The sequence below is a fragment of the Kogia breviceps genome, chromosome 5 (genome assembly GCF_026419965.1).
Source record: "Kogia breviceps isolate mKogBre1 chromosome 5, mKogBre1 haplotype 1, whole genome shotgun sequence".
Taxonomy (NCBI): Eukaryota; Metazoa; Chordata; class Mammalia; order Artiodactyla; family Physeteridae; genus Kogia; species Kogia breviceps.
This window is the reverse complement of record NC_081314.1, coordinates 19,668,362-19,682,363: the sequence shown is the minus strand read 5'-3', so window position 1 is coordinate 19,682,363 and position 14,002 is coordinate 19,668,362.

Sequence of the window (14,002 nt, the reverse complement as noted above, 5' to 3'; positions counted from 1 at the left end):
GTTCGCCCTTTTCTTTCTTCTAGGGCCCCCATCTCAAGTTCCCTCTCTGGAGCAGGCACCTACAGTTCATCTCTGAGTAAGGCTGGATGCTGGTCCTGGAGGGCACGCAGGGGTGAGGACACAGAGGCCCCCTCTCAGGGAGAAGTTATTTTCAGTTCCAGCTCAACCTTTTACCATCCAGGCCTCAGTTTCCCCACGTGTAAAATGAGCGGGCAGGCATAGATCAGTTATCCACGTACAGCAGTCCCATGAGATGCTCTGGGGAAAACGACACTTTGGACAGTAAGCTGTGAGCCACTCCCTCCTCCAGGAGCACCTGGGAAGGCCTGCAGGTGAAAGGTCAGCTGCTGCATTGCACCCAGCCCAGCCACCCACCCTGGTGGGACACAGAGTCCTTTCCTGCCAGGTGCCTGCAGGCAGCTTTCTGGGAAGAGCCCGCTGTGGGTTTCTGGAGGCCTTTCCTAGTCAGAGCACAGGGCTGTGAAGCTCTGGGCACCCTCTATGATGTATGGCCTGTGGTCACATCCTGCCTCCGTGGAGCTGCTCCAGCTGCAGTGGGGCCTGATGCTCTGCAGGCTGGTGGTTAAGGGGGCAGGACCCAGCCAGGTGCACAGCCGCAGCCGTGAGCCAGGGGGGCTTTGCTGCATGCAGCCCCAGACAGCCTGCCTCATCCTGTCTCTCCTCACACCCTCTCCCAACCCCCTCCAGCTTTTCAGAGATTCCCTGGGGCAAGTGAGACTCATGCTGAAGCTCGGAATATACTGTGGAGGGGCAGGTCGGCCTTGCCTGGCGGGGACCCCTGTCAGAGTCACCAGCAGGGACATCGCCCAGCTTCTAGAAGTGGAAGAGGGGCAGTACCATCAGAGCAGCCGAGTTAGTCTGATTCCAGAAAGAGGTGACAAATGAACCATCCTTGGTGAAGGAAAGGAAGGACAGTGCCCAAAGCCCCCCGGTTACTGACACCGTGGTGGCAAAGGTCAGTGAGAGGGAGATGGTGACCTCAGCCTCCATGAGGTCGGCCAGGAGCCCAGCTGGCACAGCTGCAGGAGCCAGCAGGAGGTCTGGCTTGAGTGTAGACTGAGTCATCCCGGGATGGCAGAGTCCAGGGTAGTGACCCCTGTGAGTGATGAGCAGCTTGAGGGAGGTCAACGTCACGGATGTGTCTGGAAGGTGAGTCAGGGACCCACAGAACAGAGGTCTCGGCCATCCTGGGAATGGCTTCCTCTACTGCCTTTTTCTCATGTGTTTTCTCCCCTGAGTGACCTCAAAGGAATGAGAGCTTCACAAATGACATTTCTACAGCAAAATGAGCCAGTGTGCATCAGCGCTCCAAAGGATGGAAACTGGGGATTCAGAGGCTGATAACTCTTCTCTTCTTCGCTCCCTCCCTCCGGACTTCCATCATGTCTATATTCATCTTTCAAATATTTACTAAGCAACTACTGCGTGCAGGCAGTGTGGCTGGGGACAGAGAGATGAACAAGACACGGAGGGTCCCTGCTCCCACACGCCCTGTGGTCTACGGCAGGAGAAGGACACTAAACAAATCACAAGTAATCAAGAGCAATTTGAACCTAGTCCTGGGGGCTCTGAATGCCTCTAAGTGGACTTGGCAGGACCTGGAGGGCCAGGGAGGGCTTCCTCAAGGGCAGTACACTTAGGATGAGACAGACAGGGTGGAAAGTTCACAGGGAAGAGTGTTCCAAGCAGGGGAGACAGAGGAAGTGGAGGCTTTGAGAAACAGTGTGGTCAGTGTGGCCTGAGAGAGGGGAGTGACGGGGAGGGACAGGAGTCAGGCCAGGCAGGGCCTTGGGGGGCTGGCTGCGCTGAGGATGCCGGGATTTATCTTTTTTGGTTTTGTTTTGTTTTGCGGTACGCGGGCCTCTCACTGCTGTGGCCTCTCCCGTTGCGGAGCACAGGCTCCGGATGCGCAGGCCCAGCGGCCATGGCTCACAGGCCCAGCCGCTCCGTGGCATGTGGGATCTTCCCGGACCTGGACACGAACCCGTGTCCCCTGCATCGGCAGGCGGACTCTCAACCACTGCGCCACCGGGGAAGTCCCGGGATTTATCTTAAGAGCAATTCTCAGGCAGGGGAGGGTGGAGGTCAGGGTCTCCGGTGGCGCTGCAGTTGTGAATCCTGCTGGTGGAGTGTTCTGATCCGCCACCATCAGTCACGCCTGTGTAAGGGTGCGAGCCCACGGTCAGGGAGAAAGAGGCTCCATTCCAGACCAGATGTTCTGCCCCAGGAGTCTGGCTTCCAGGTGTCATCCTGCCCAGACCCACAGTGGGTGACTGGGCAGATGCTTCAGTCCCCCTTACTGTAAAATAGGTTGAGTAAGACTTGGATCAGCATGTCAAATTTCTAAGGGGAAACGATTGCAGTGGCAGGAGGGGAGACCTGTGCTCTTCTAATGGACAGTCTAGGCCTAGATAGAGGCTGCTGACTTCCCCGCTCCAAGTCAGCAAACCCTGGGGTCAGGGAACATAGCAGTCTCTTCATCGTGAGGTGGTACCTTTCTCTAGGAATTGGAGAAATCCCAAGGAAGAACCAAGTAGTTCACAGATACTTTGATATAGTAGAAGGAGTCCAGGCTTTGGAGCCAGAAAGACTTGGACTTGCATTCTGGATCTGCCACTAGCTGTGTGGCCTTGAGCAGTTCACTTAACCTCTCTGAGCCGCATGTCCTCATCTGTGACTCAGGAACAGTTGCAACAAGCTACCCGTATCCAGTTGTTTCAAGGATTACAGATGGTGTTTGTAAGTAGTGGAGGTAGGGAAATGTTCACACCATCTGAGAGAGGTGGCTTTTCACCTGTGTTCTGAGAAAGGAGAAACTTCCTCTGCCATCAGGGCCCTGTGACAGTCCTTTATCCATCAACCGTCACTGCCAGGAAGTCCTGCCCTGCGTCTCTCTGCGTGGCAGCTGGAGCCCATCTTCCTTGATCTGTCCCCAAGTCGAGACTGACAGCGTCTGGGCACCATCACCAGTGAGAGGTGCCTGGAGCCCTGGCTGCTTACAGGACTCCTCCCCTAGTTCCCACCTCAGAGCTTACAGATGCAGGGAACACTGGTCCCGCTGAAACAACAGGAAGGCTGCCTGGATTAAACCCTGTCAACGCAGGCACAGACACCCCCTCCCCAATCACTGTCTTTGAGCCACACACCAACACCTATCACTGCAGCACTAAACCTCCCCAGGACCATAGCAGGAGAGACACACCCTGAAGTGAGCAGGGGGCCACGATGAGGATACAGGGTTCTGGGGCTTCAAACACACACATACATACACACAAACAAGGACACACATGGGAACACATAATTATGTAACACACACAAAGAGAGACATGTCAGGGGACCCAAAACCTAGAGACCCCCAGACACTTCAGTCCACGAAAATGTTATTTAACTTTTCCAGACCTCAGGTCTCCTGTCTGTGAACAGGGAAGCTAATAAAAAGGTAATGTGGTTAAGGTTACACAGAAGGTACGTGGAACACTGTAGGGCCCAGAGTGGACGCTCAGTTTTCGTTAGCTGTGATTCATTACAGTTGGGAACCTTCATAGGACACAGACAGACATCGGAACACCAGTACACCAGGCCCTCAGGATCAGGTCACAGGCACACATACCCCAGGTCTGGCCACAGATGCAGGTGCAGGGCCCCATCTGAGAGAAGCCTGCTGGTGGCCAGTGTGGTAGGGCCCACATGGTTTGGCCTTGGCCCAGTTAGGCCTGGTCTGTTTCAGCCAGACTGCAGAAGAAAAAAAAGAATGAACAAAGAAATTGCCTGGGGCTTCCCTGGTGGCGCAGTGGTTGAGAGTCCGCCTGCCGATGCAGGGGACACGGGCTTGTGCCCCGGTCCGGGAAGATCCCACATGCCGCGGAGCGGCTGGGCCCGTGAGCCGTGGCCGCTGAGCCTGCGCGTCCGGAGCCTGTGCTCCGCAACGGGAGAGGCCACAACAGTGAGAGGCCCGCGTATCGCCAAAAAAAAAAAAAATTGCCTGGCAAATTCTAATGAGCAGAATTTTGAGGAGTGTGGAGTGAGACAAGGGAGAGAAGGAGGGTGTGAGGAGAGTAGGGGGGCTGGGCCTGAGAGTCAGAGCTTCTCTCCAGAGTTCAGACAGTCTGTTTTTAGCTGTCTAATGGCTGGGCCTGCAGAGTCGCCCCCTCCCCAGCCCCTGCCTCTTCAGTGGAAGGTGTATTGCTAGCAGCACCTGACGTAACAGGTGTTTGGAGATGACACAAGAAAGGGGGCTGTGTCCCCATCGGAGTTACTGCAGCGCTGGCCACACTTAGAGGCAATGCATAAGAGATGATGGATTCAGTGCGGGCAGGAAATTAGAGCCTGCTGACCCGGACAAAGGGAAGGGGCCTGAGGCCAGTTGAAGACGGGGATTGGAGCCATTTCTATGGCTGGCCGGCCATCTGGGTGGCCAACTTCTGAATTATAAACAGAGCTGAAATATGAGCACATCTGTCCAGCTCTCGCTAAAACAATATCCCCACCTGCTAAGGGAGGCTGGAGGGAGGGTGTGGGAATTGTGTGGGTTTAGTAAGAGGAAGCTCTGTGAAAGGTGAGTGTGGAAGCGAGGAGACGCTACATTGAGGTTGACCTGAAAGCAGTGCGCGTTAGATGGTGAGGGGCTCCTCCAGGAACTTTCTCTCCATTCACTAAGAGATTTCCCCTGCTCCCACACTGCATAGATTTAAGAGGAGTCTGTGAGTGGCCCTGGGATAAGTAGCCCCTATCATCTTCCTTTCAAGGATGAAGCCTCCCTACCCCCACAAAATCTGTGATTAACACACACCGGCTCTGGATGTCACCGGGGATTAAAGGAGGGGGTGAGGCGCTTTTGAAAAAAACGTGGCCATCTGGAAGGTGCAGGTGCAAGGGCTGGGCTGGAAGGTGGCAGATGGTTTGGTTTTCTGAAGACAAATTAGGGAACACGGAAGATGACAGACAGGCAGGTGTTGTGAAAGGGTTTTGCCCAGGTGAAACAAAGAATTTTTTCTCTTTAAATTTAGGATGAGCACAAAAATTTCATCACTATTTATTAACTGCCTTTCAAACTTTGCCCACAACACAGGAGGAATCTCTTTATGGCAAATTAATTTGGGAAATAACTCAAGCAATATAAAGAAGAGAAAGTAGAAGACAGGCAGTCCTAGCATCACTTACCTGCAATTCCAACAGGTTAAGACAGCTCTGAAAACGGCAAGTTTTATAAAAACTCATTTGGCAGCACGACCTGACCTGAACTGACCTGTAGCTCTTTTTTTTTTTTTTTTTTTTGCGGTACGCAGGCCTCTCACTGCTGTGGCCTCTCCCGTTGCGGAGCACAGGCTCCGGACGCGCAGGCTCAGCGGCCACGGCTCACGGGCCCAGCTGCTCCGCGGCATGTGGGATCTTCCCGGACCCGGGCACGAACCCGTGTCCCCTGCATCGGCAGGCGGACTCTCAACCACTGCACCACCAGGGAGGCCCTCTTTGTCATCTTTATCCCACATAGTGCAAACGTTTGGTGCAGAAATACTGATGCATTTGACTATTGAGTCTTGCCCCAGGCCCCACTGGGGTTTTACATAATACAAGTAATATGCACTATAGTAACTTTCTAAAATCCCAAAAGTTCTGGATTCTGAAACACATTTGGCCCCCGGGGTTTGTGGACGGGCCCCGCCTACCTCCTGGGACAGCTGAGAATGAATGCTGGGTGGGCTGCCTGGTGGTGGGTCTCAGTGTGGGATGCTCAGGTGAAAAAGAGTGGGAGAGGCTCCAAGGAAAGGCTGCAGCTCTTTGTACGGGTACACCTGGGGAGGGGGTGGGGTACACTTGGGGAGAGGAGATCAGGGGTACACTTGGGTTAGGAGGAGCAGGGATATGGTACATGCCCAGGCTGGTTCTACTGACTCCAGGTTGTGAAATAAAGAAAAAGGAGAAGCCCTTAGGAAAGCCATCCTTCTGGATGAAATGATAATTCACTTTGATATAGTGCTAACGATTAAAATATTTTTTATGGCAGTTTTCTTTTTAACAGACTCACTTGGTTAAGTCCACCTGCCAAGCCACTCCCACTCCTTTTACAACACATTTCAGAAGTCTGGGGTGTGATTTTGCTGTCCCTTGACTTGCCTTTTTGTCTCCATCAGGTGGGTCCCAGTTCTTGGCCCCTCAGTGTCCCTTCCTTGGCAGTGATGAGGAAGGCGGAGGTGGGAGAGATCGGGGCCGGGGGATCATAAACAGATTCCGCCTTCCCCGTTCTTCTCACTGAGGCCTCCTGAGCTTCCCCAAACAGCTGCAGCAGCTGCAGCCGTTGGCCACAGGATTGTCGGTATCACCCAGGACACAGCATCAGGTAAGAGGGGTCCTGCTGGCTGGGAGCTCCAGAGCAGCTGATGAGAAAGGCTCAACAAGTAAACAAATAAACACCCAGAGAGTTCCCATAATAAAGGAGAAAACTTACCAACTTCTTGGACAATTTTTAAAAAATAGAGCGTAATTCAAGAAGAAATATCCTGTGTGGTGTTTCTGCAGAGAACCTTGAGTGACCTGCATCTGTAACAATGGTTTTGCCATTGACACAAATGTAAATTTTTAATGATTTTTTGGTTGATGTGACCGACAATGGAAGACTTCAAAAGAGGCTCCAAACCTGTGATTCTTTGGAGGCCACCTCGAGCATTCAGCACAAGCACTCCTGTTACAAAGGATGTGGTGCAGGCTGTGTACAGGGTGCAGGAAGAGATGCTCTCAGGCAGAGCTTATTAAGCAGGAGAGGCTAAGGCTCTTGGTGGGAACCCAGAATCCTCTTCACAAACTAAAGGACTTTCAAGAGAAGGAGGAATCAGGGAACCAAGACCAAGGGGAGGAGTCTCTATAGTCACCTTCTGTCTGACTCCATCGAAAGAATGCTTCTCAAATGATGGAATGGGCTGTAGGGGGAAGTAAGGAGCTTCTCATCACTGGAGGTGTTGAAGCAGAGGCTGGCAACTCATTGAAAGATGGGCTGCAGAGGGGATTCATGTAGCAGGTGGGGGATTAAAATAGACACGTTATTCTAGCAGGAAAGACAGTGGAGAGAGGGTTTCTGAATCCATGGGTGGAGGGGGTTAGAATTTACAGTTGTCTTTGGAGCCACTGATCTGCCACTCTCCAAATCTCACACCGTGAGTTGCTGAAGCCGGAGGGCAGGTATCGTGTCCTTTAAGCTGTTGTGGAGGAGAGGTTGAGGACCTCTGGGCTGATGCTCTCACCTGAGGTGCTTGGAGAAACAAATACCTGGGTAACTAATGGACAATACCGCATAAGAGCTTCCTAGGAGTATTTCAGCCCAGGAAGGGAAGCTGATCTCACGTTTGACAAATAGCAGACTTTCCAGGGGTTGGCTTCTTCCCCAGGTAAGCAGGACCCCGAAACCCCACTGCATTCACTGGCCTGGCTAGGGGCTGCTTCTGGTCTGTAGACGATTGAACATAAAAGACTGTGGTGTCGGCAAGTATTTAAAACCAGGGGAAATGTGGATCTATCTCATTTATGTCTGTCTCCCACGGCCTCTATCCCCAGGCCAAGCGCTATCCAACAGAATTCTCCGCGATGTGAAAATATCCTCTGATCCAATATGACAGTCACTAGCCACAGGTGGCTCCTGAGCACTTGCAATGTGGCTAGTGACAATGAGGAACTGAAATTTTTAGTTTCATTTAATTTTCATTGATGTAATTGAAATAGCCACATGCTGCTTAAGTCTACTATATCAGATGGCACAGTACTAGATTATTTTGTTCATGTGTTCTGCAACCATAGATTCAACTAAGCTCAGATCAAAAATATCCAGAAAAAAAAATTCCAGAAAGTTTCAAAAAGCAAAATTTGAATTTACAACTATTTACATAGCATTTACATTGTATTAGGTATTAAGATGATTTAAAGTATACGGGAGGATGCGTATAGGTTACAAGAAAATAGTATGCCATTTTATATGAGGGACTTGAACATCCTTGGATTTGGGTATCCCAGGGGGTCCTGGAAAAAATCCCCCATGGATACTGAGGGACAACTGTATTTATTCGTTGAGAGCAGACATTGTTTTTAAAAAACTCTTTGTGGGACTTTCCTGGTGGTCCGGTGGTTAAGACTCTGGGCTTCTGCTGCAGGGGGTGCAGGTTTGATCCCTGATCGGGGAACTAAGATCCCGCATGCTGCGCAGCATGGCCAAAAATTAAAAACAAACTTTTTATCTCCAACTCCTTGGATAATGCCAGTAAGTAGATATGAGATAAACAGATAATAAAAGAAAGTGAGGACTTTCTGGGAGGTTTCTGGGGAGAGCATGGTTGAAATCTGAAGGCTAAAGGATTGCTTTTAGTAGATTAATGTAGAAAGCAAGTCACTGGAGATTGTTGGCTGGTTTGTCTGCAGTTTTGTTCTCAGTGGTTTTGGTAATTTCTGCCATTTGCATTTTGACAAATGTACACAAACATGTCACCATCACCAAAATCAAATATAGAGCATTTCACCCCACTAAAAGTCCCCTTGTACCCGGGGTTGGTTTCATGGGTGTGCGACCTGTGCCCTCACACGGGGTCGGGGAGTCAGGCTCAGAAGGGCACCTCGCTTGGTTTAATGCTCTGCTGTCCCTGCCTTGAAATTCTTAACTTCTGAACAGGGCACCCCACATTTTCATTTTACACTGGGCCCTACAGATTATGTAGCCAGTGCTGTTAGTACCTCTTCACAGCTTATCCCCTCCAACAACCCCAGTCTCAAGCAACCACTGATCTGCTTTTGTCAATATAGGTCAAATTTGTCTTTTTTTTGGAATTTTGCTACTGAACCAAACTTGGGTTCGCTCCCCTGGTTTGCATCAAAGCCAACATACTGACACCAGGTTGCAGTGAAGGAAAATACAGGGTTTATTGTAGGGCCAGGTAAGGAGAATGGGCAGCTCATGCTCAAAAGACCAGAACTCCCCAATGGCTTTTATTTTTTATTTTATTTTTTTGCGGTACGTGGGCCTCTCACTGTTGTGGCCTCTCCGGATGCGCAGGCTCAGCGGCCATGGCTCACGGGCCCAGCCGCTCGGCGGCATGCGGGATCTTCCCGGACTGGGGCACGAACCCATGTCCCCTGCATCGGCAGGCGGACTCTCAACCACTGCGCCACCAGGGAAGCCCCCCAATGGCTTTTAAGGAAGGTTTTTTTGTTTGTTTGTTTGTTTGTTTGTTTTTGTGGTACGCGGGCCTCTCACTGTTGTGGTCTCTTCCATAGCTGAGCACAGGCTCCGGATGCACAGGCTCAGCGGCCATGGCTCACGGGCCCAACTGCTCCACGGCATGTGGGATCCTCCCAGACCGGGGCACGAACCCGTGTCCCCTGTGTCGGCAGGTGGACTCTCAACCACTGTGCCACCAGGGAAGCCCTTAAGGAAGGGTTTTTAAAGACAGTGTGAGGGAGAGGGTCACAGGGTACACAATCAGCTTGTACGTAATTTTCTGATTGGTGGGTGGTGAGGTAACAGGGAAGGTCATAGGGGTCAGCATTATCAGTCCTCAGGCTCCAGCCCACCTGGGGGCTCATGGTCACCATGCAGTTAGCTTCTTCCACCTGGTGGGGGTTTTAGTATCTGAAGAACAGTTCAGGGATATGGCTCAGGATATTATCTAGCCCTTGAGGAAGAACTAAATGTCCTTGATTTTGTTTTATGGCTAAACTATTTTTATTTTGTCTCACTTGACTTTTTTTCTGTGTCTCTGCATTTTCTCACTTCTCTGATTAAATTTGCTCTTTGGAACTCAGGGAAGGCCTAGGAGGCTAAAGCTTCTACATAAACAAGAGGCATGGGACATGCAGGTATGTACCAGGGAAGGCCCCACAGGGTCCCACTCAGTTTCAGTTTCATATAAATGGACTCATAAATATGCACTTCTTTGTGTCTGGTTTCTTTTACTCAAAACAATGCTCTTGAGATTCATCCTGTTTATGTGATTGGCAGTAGTTTGTTCCTTTTTTATTGTTGACTAGTATCCATTGTGTGGATATGCCACAATGAGTCTATCCATTCATTTGTTGATGAACATTTAGGTTGTTTACAGTATTTGTATATTATGAATAAAGCCTTTCTGTGGACATAGGTTTTCATTTCTCCTGGGCAAAAACCTGGGGAAGGGATTGCTGAGTTGTCATTTAAGTGTATGGCTAACTTTTCAGAAACTGCCAAACTGTCAAATCGCCAAAGTGTTTGTAGCATTTAGTATGCTCACCAGCAATGTGTGAGAGTTCCAGTTGCTCCACATTTTCACCAGTTCTCTGTATGTCCATCTTTTACATTTTAGCCATACTAATGGATGGGTCATACCTCTTATTGTGATTTTACTTGGTACCTACTTGGTAATTAATGATGATGAGCATCATTTCACATGCTTTTGATTATTTGTGTATCTCCTGTTGTGGTTTCTGTCCAAATCTTTTGCCCATATTTGTTTGTTTGTTTTCTGATTATTGAGTTCTTTATATATTTTAGATATACATTCTTTGTCAGATGTGTGTGTATTTGTCAGATATATTTTCTGCCATTTTGTGGATTGCCTTGTCATTTTCTTAATAGTCTCTTTTAAAAGTAGAAGTATTTAGGACTTGGCTGGTGGTCCAGTGGTTAAGACTCTGCACTTCCACTTCAGGGGACGCAGGTTCAATCCCTGGTTGGGGAATCCCCATGCCGTGTGGTGCAACCAAAAGAAAAAAGTAGAAGTATTTTTAACTTTGAGGAAGTCCTTCCTATTTAATATTCTTATCTTTTATGGTTTGTACTTTTTGGTATCCTAAGATTTTTGCCTACCCTAAGATTACAAAAATCTGCTCTTAAGTTTTCTTTTAGAAGTTTTATAGTTTATTCTTTATCTTTAGGTCTATGATGCCTTTTGAGTACATTTTTGTGTATGGTATGAGATAACAGAAAATGTTCTTTTCCTTTTTTTTTTTTTTAAACATACTATATCCAGTTGTTCTGGCACCATTTTTCCAAAAACTTCTCTTCAACATTAAATTACCTTTGCACTTGTGTCAAAAAACAATGGCCAGGTATGCGTGCATTGTCCCATTGATTGATATGTGTATCCTTATGCTAATGCCACATTGTCTTTTTTTTTTTTTGGCATCTTTATTGGAGTACAATTGCTTTACAATGTTGTGTTAGTTTCTGCTTTATAACAAAGTGAATCAGCTATACATATACATATATCTCCATATCTCCTCTCTCTTGCATCTCCCTCCCACCCTCCCTCTCCCACCCCTCTAGGTGGTCACAAAGCATCGAGCCGCTCTCCCTGTGCTATGCTGCTGCTTCCCACTAGCTCTCTACTTTACATTTGGTAGTATATATAAGTCCATACCACTCCCTCACTTCATCCCAGCTTACCCTTCCCCCTCCCCATGTCCTCAAGTCCATTCTATACATCTGCATCTTTATTCCTGTCCTGCCCCTAGGTTCAGAACCATTTTTTTTTTTTAGATTCCATATATATATGTGTTACCATATGGTTTTTCTCTTTCTAACTTACTTCACTCTTTATGACAGACTCTAGGTCCATCCACCTCACTACAAATAACTCAATTTCATTTCTTTTTATGGCTGAGTAATATTCCATTGTATATATGTGTCACATCTTTATCCATTCATCTGCTGATGGACACTTAGGTTGCTTCCATATCCTAGCTATTGTAAATAGAGCTGCAATGAACATTGTGGTACATGACTCTTTTTGAATTATGGGTTTCTCAGGGTATATGCCTAGTAGTGGGATTGCTGGGTCATATGGTAGTTCTAGCTTTAATTTTTTAAGGAACCTCCATACTGTTCTCCATAGTAGCTGTATCAATTTACATTCCCACCAACAGTGCAAGAGGGTTCCCTTTTCTCCACACCCTCTCCAGCATTTATTGTTTTTAGAATTTTGATGATGGCCATTCTGACTGGTGTGAGGTGATACCTCAGTGCAGTTTTGATTTGCATTTCTCTAATGAGTAGTAATGTTGAGCATTCTTTCATGTGTTTGTTAGCAATCTGTATATCTTCTTTGGAAAAATGTCTACTTAAGTCTTCTGCCCATTTTTGGATTGGGTTGTTTGTTTATTTGATATTGAGCTGCATGAGCTTCTTATAACTTTTGGAGATTAATCTTATGACAGTTGCTTCATTTGCAACTATTTTCTCCCATTCTGACGGTTGTCTTTTCATCTTGTTTATGGTTTCCTTTGCTGTGCAAAAGCTTTTAAGTTTCATTAGGTTCCTTTTTTTTTTTTTTTTTTTTTTGTGGTATGCAGGCCTCTCACTGTTGTGGCCTCTCCTGTTGTGGAGCACAGGCTCTGGACGCACAGGCTCAGCGGCCATGGCTCACGGGCCCAGCCGTTCCGCGGCATATGAGATCTTCCTGGCCCGGGGCACAAACCCATGTCCCCTGCATTGGCAGGCGGACTCTCAACCACTGCGCCACTAGGGAAGCCCAGGTTCCATCTTTTAATTTTCATTTTTATTTCCATTTCTCTAGGAGGTGGGTCAAAAAGGATCTTACTGTGATTTATGTCATAGAGTGTTCTGCCTATGCTTTCTTCTAAGAGTTTTATAGTGTCTGGCCTTACATTTAGGTCTTTAATCCATTTTGAGTTTATTTTTGTGTATGGTGTTAGGGAGTGTTCTAATTTCATTCTTTTACATGTAGCTGTACAGTTTTCCCAGCACCACTTATTGAAGAGGTTGTCTTTTCTACATTGTATAGTCTTTTTTAAAAAAAATAAATTTATTTATTTATTTATTTTTGGCTGCATTGGAACTTCACTGCTGTGTGAGGGCTCTCTCTAGTTGCAGCAAGCAGGGGCCACTCTTTAGTCATGGCGCACAGGCTTCTCATTGTGTGGCTTCTCCTGTTGTGGAGTTTGGGCTTTAGGCACGAGGGCCTCAGCAGTTGCGGCTTGTGGGCTCCAGAGCACAGGCTCAGCAGCTGTGGTGCACAGGCTGAGCTGCTCTGCGGCATGAAGGATCCTACCAGACCAGGGCTTGAACCTGTGTCCCCTGCACTGGCAGGCAGATTCCCAACCACTGTGCCACCAGGGAAGCCCTCCATTGTATATTCTTGACTCCTTTATCAAAAATAAGGGGACCATACATGCATGGGTTTATCTCTGGGCATTCTATCCTCTTCCATTTATCTATAATTCTGTTTTTGTGCCAGTACCATACTGTCTTGATTACTGTAGCTTTGTAGTATAGTCTGAAGCCAGGGACCCTGATTCCTCCAGCTCCATTTTTCTTTCTCAAGATTGCTTTGGCTATTCGGGGTCTTTTGTGTTTCCATACAAATTGTGAAATTTTTTGTTCTAGTTCTGTGAAAAATGCCATTGGTAGTTTGATAGGGATTGCAATGAATCTGTAGATTGCTTTGGGTAGTATAGTCATTTTCACAATGTTGATTCTTCCAATCCAAGAACATGGTATATCTCTCCATCTGTTTGTAACGTGTTTAATTTCTTTCATCAGTGTCTTATAGTTTTTTGCATACAGGTCTTTTGTCTCCTTAGGTAGCTTTATTCCTAGGTATTTTATTCTTTTTGTTGCACTGGTAAATGAGAGTGTTTCCTTAATTTCTCTTTCAGATTTTTCACCATTAGTGTATAGGAATGCAAGAGATTTCTGTGCATTAATTTTGTATCCTGCTACTTTACTGAATTCATTGATTAGTTCCAGTAATTTCCTGGTAGCATCTTTAGGATTCTCTATGTATATAGTATCATGTCATTTGCAAACTGTGACAGCTTTACTTCTTTTCTGACTAGGATTCCTTTTATTTCTTTTTCTTCTCTGATTGCTACGGCTAAAACTTGCAAAACTATGTTGAATAATAGTGGTGAGAGTGGGCAACCTTGTCTTGTTCCTGATCTTAGTGGAAATGGTTTCAGTTTTCACCAGTGAGAATGATGTTGGCTGGGGGTTTGTCATATATGGCCTTTA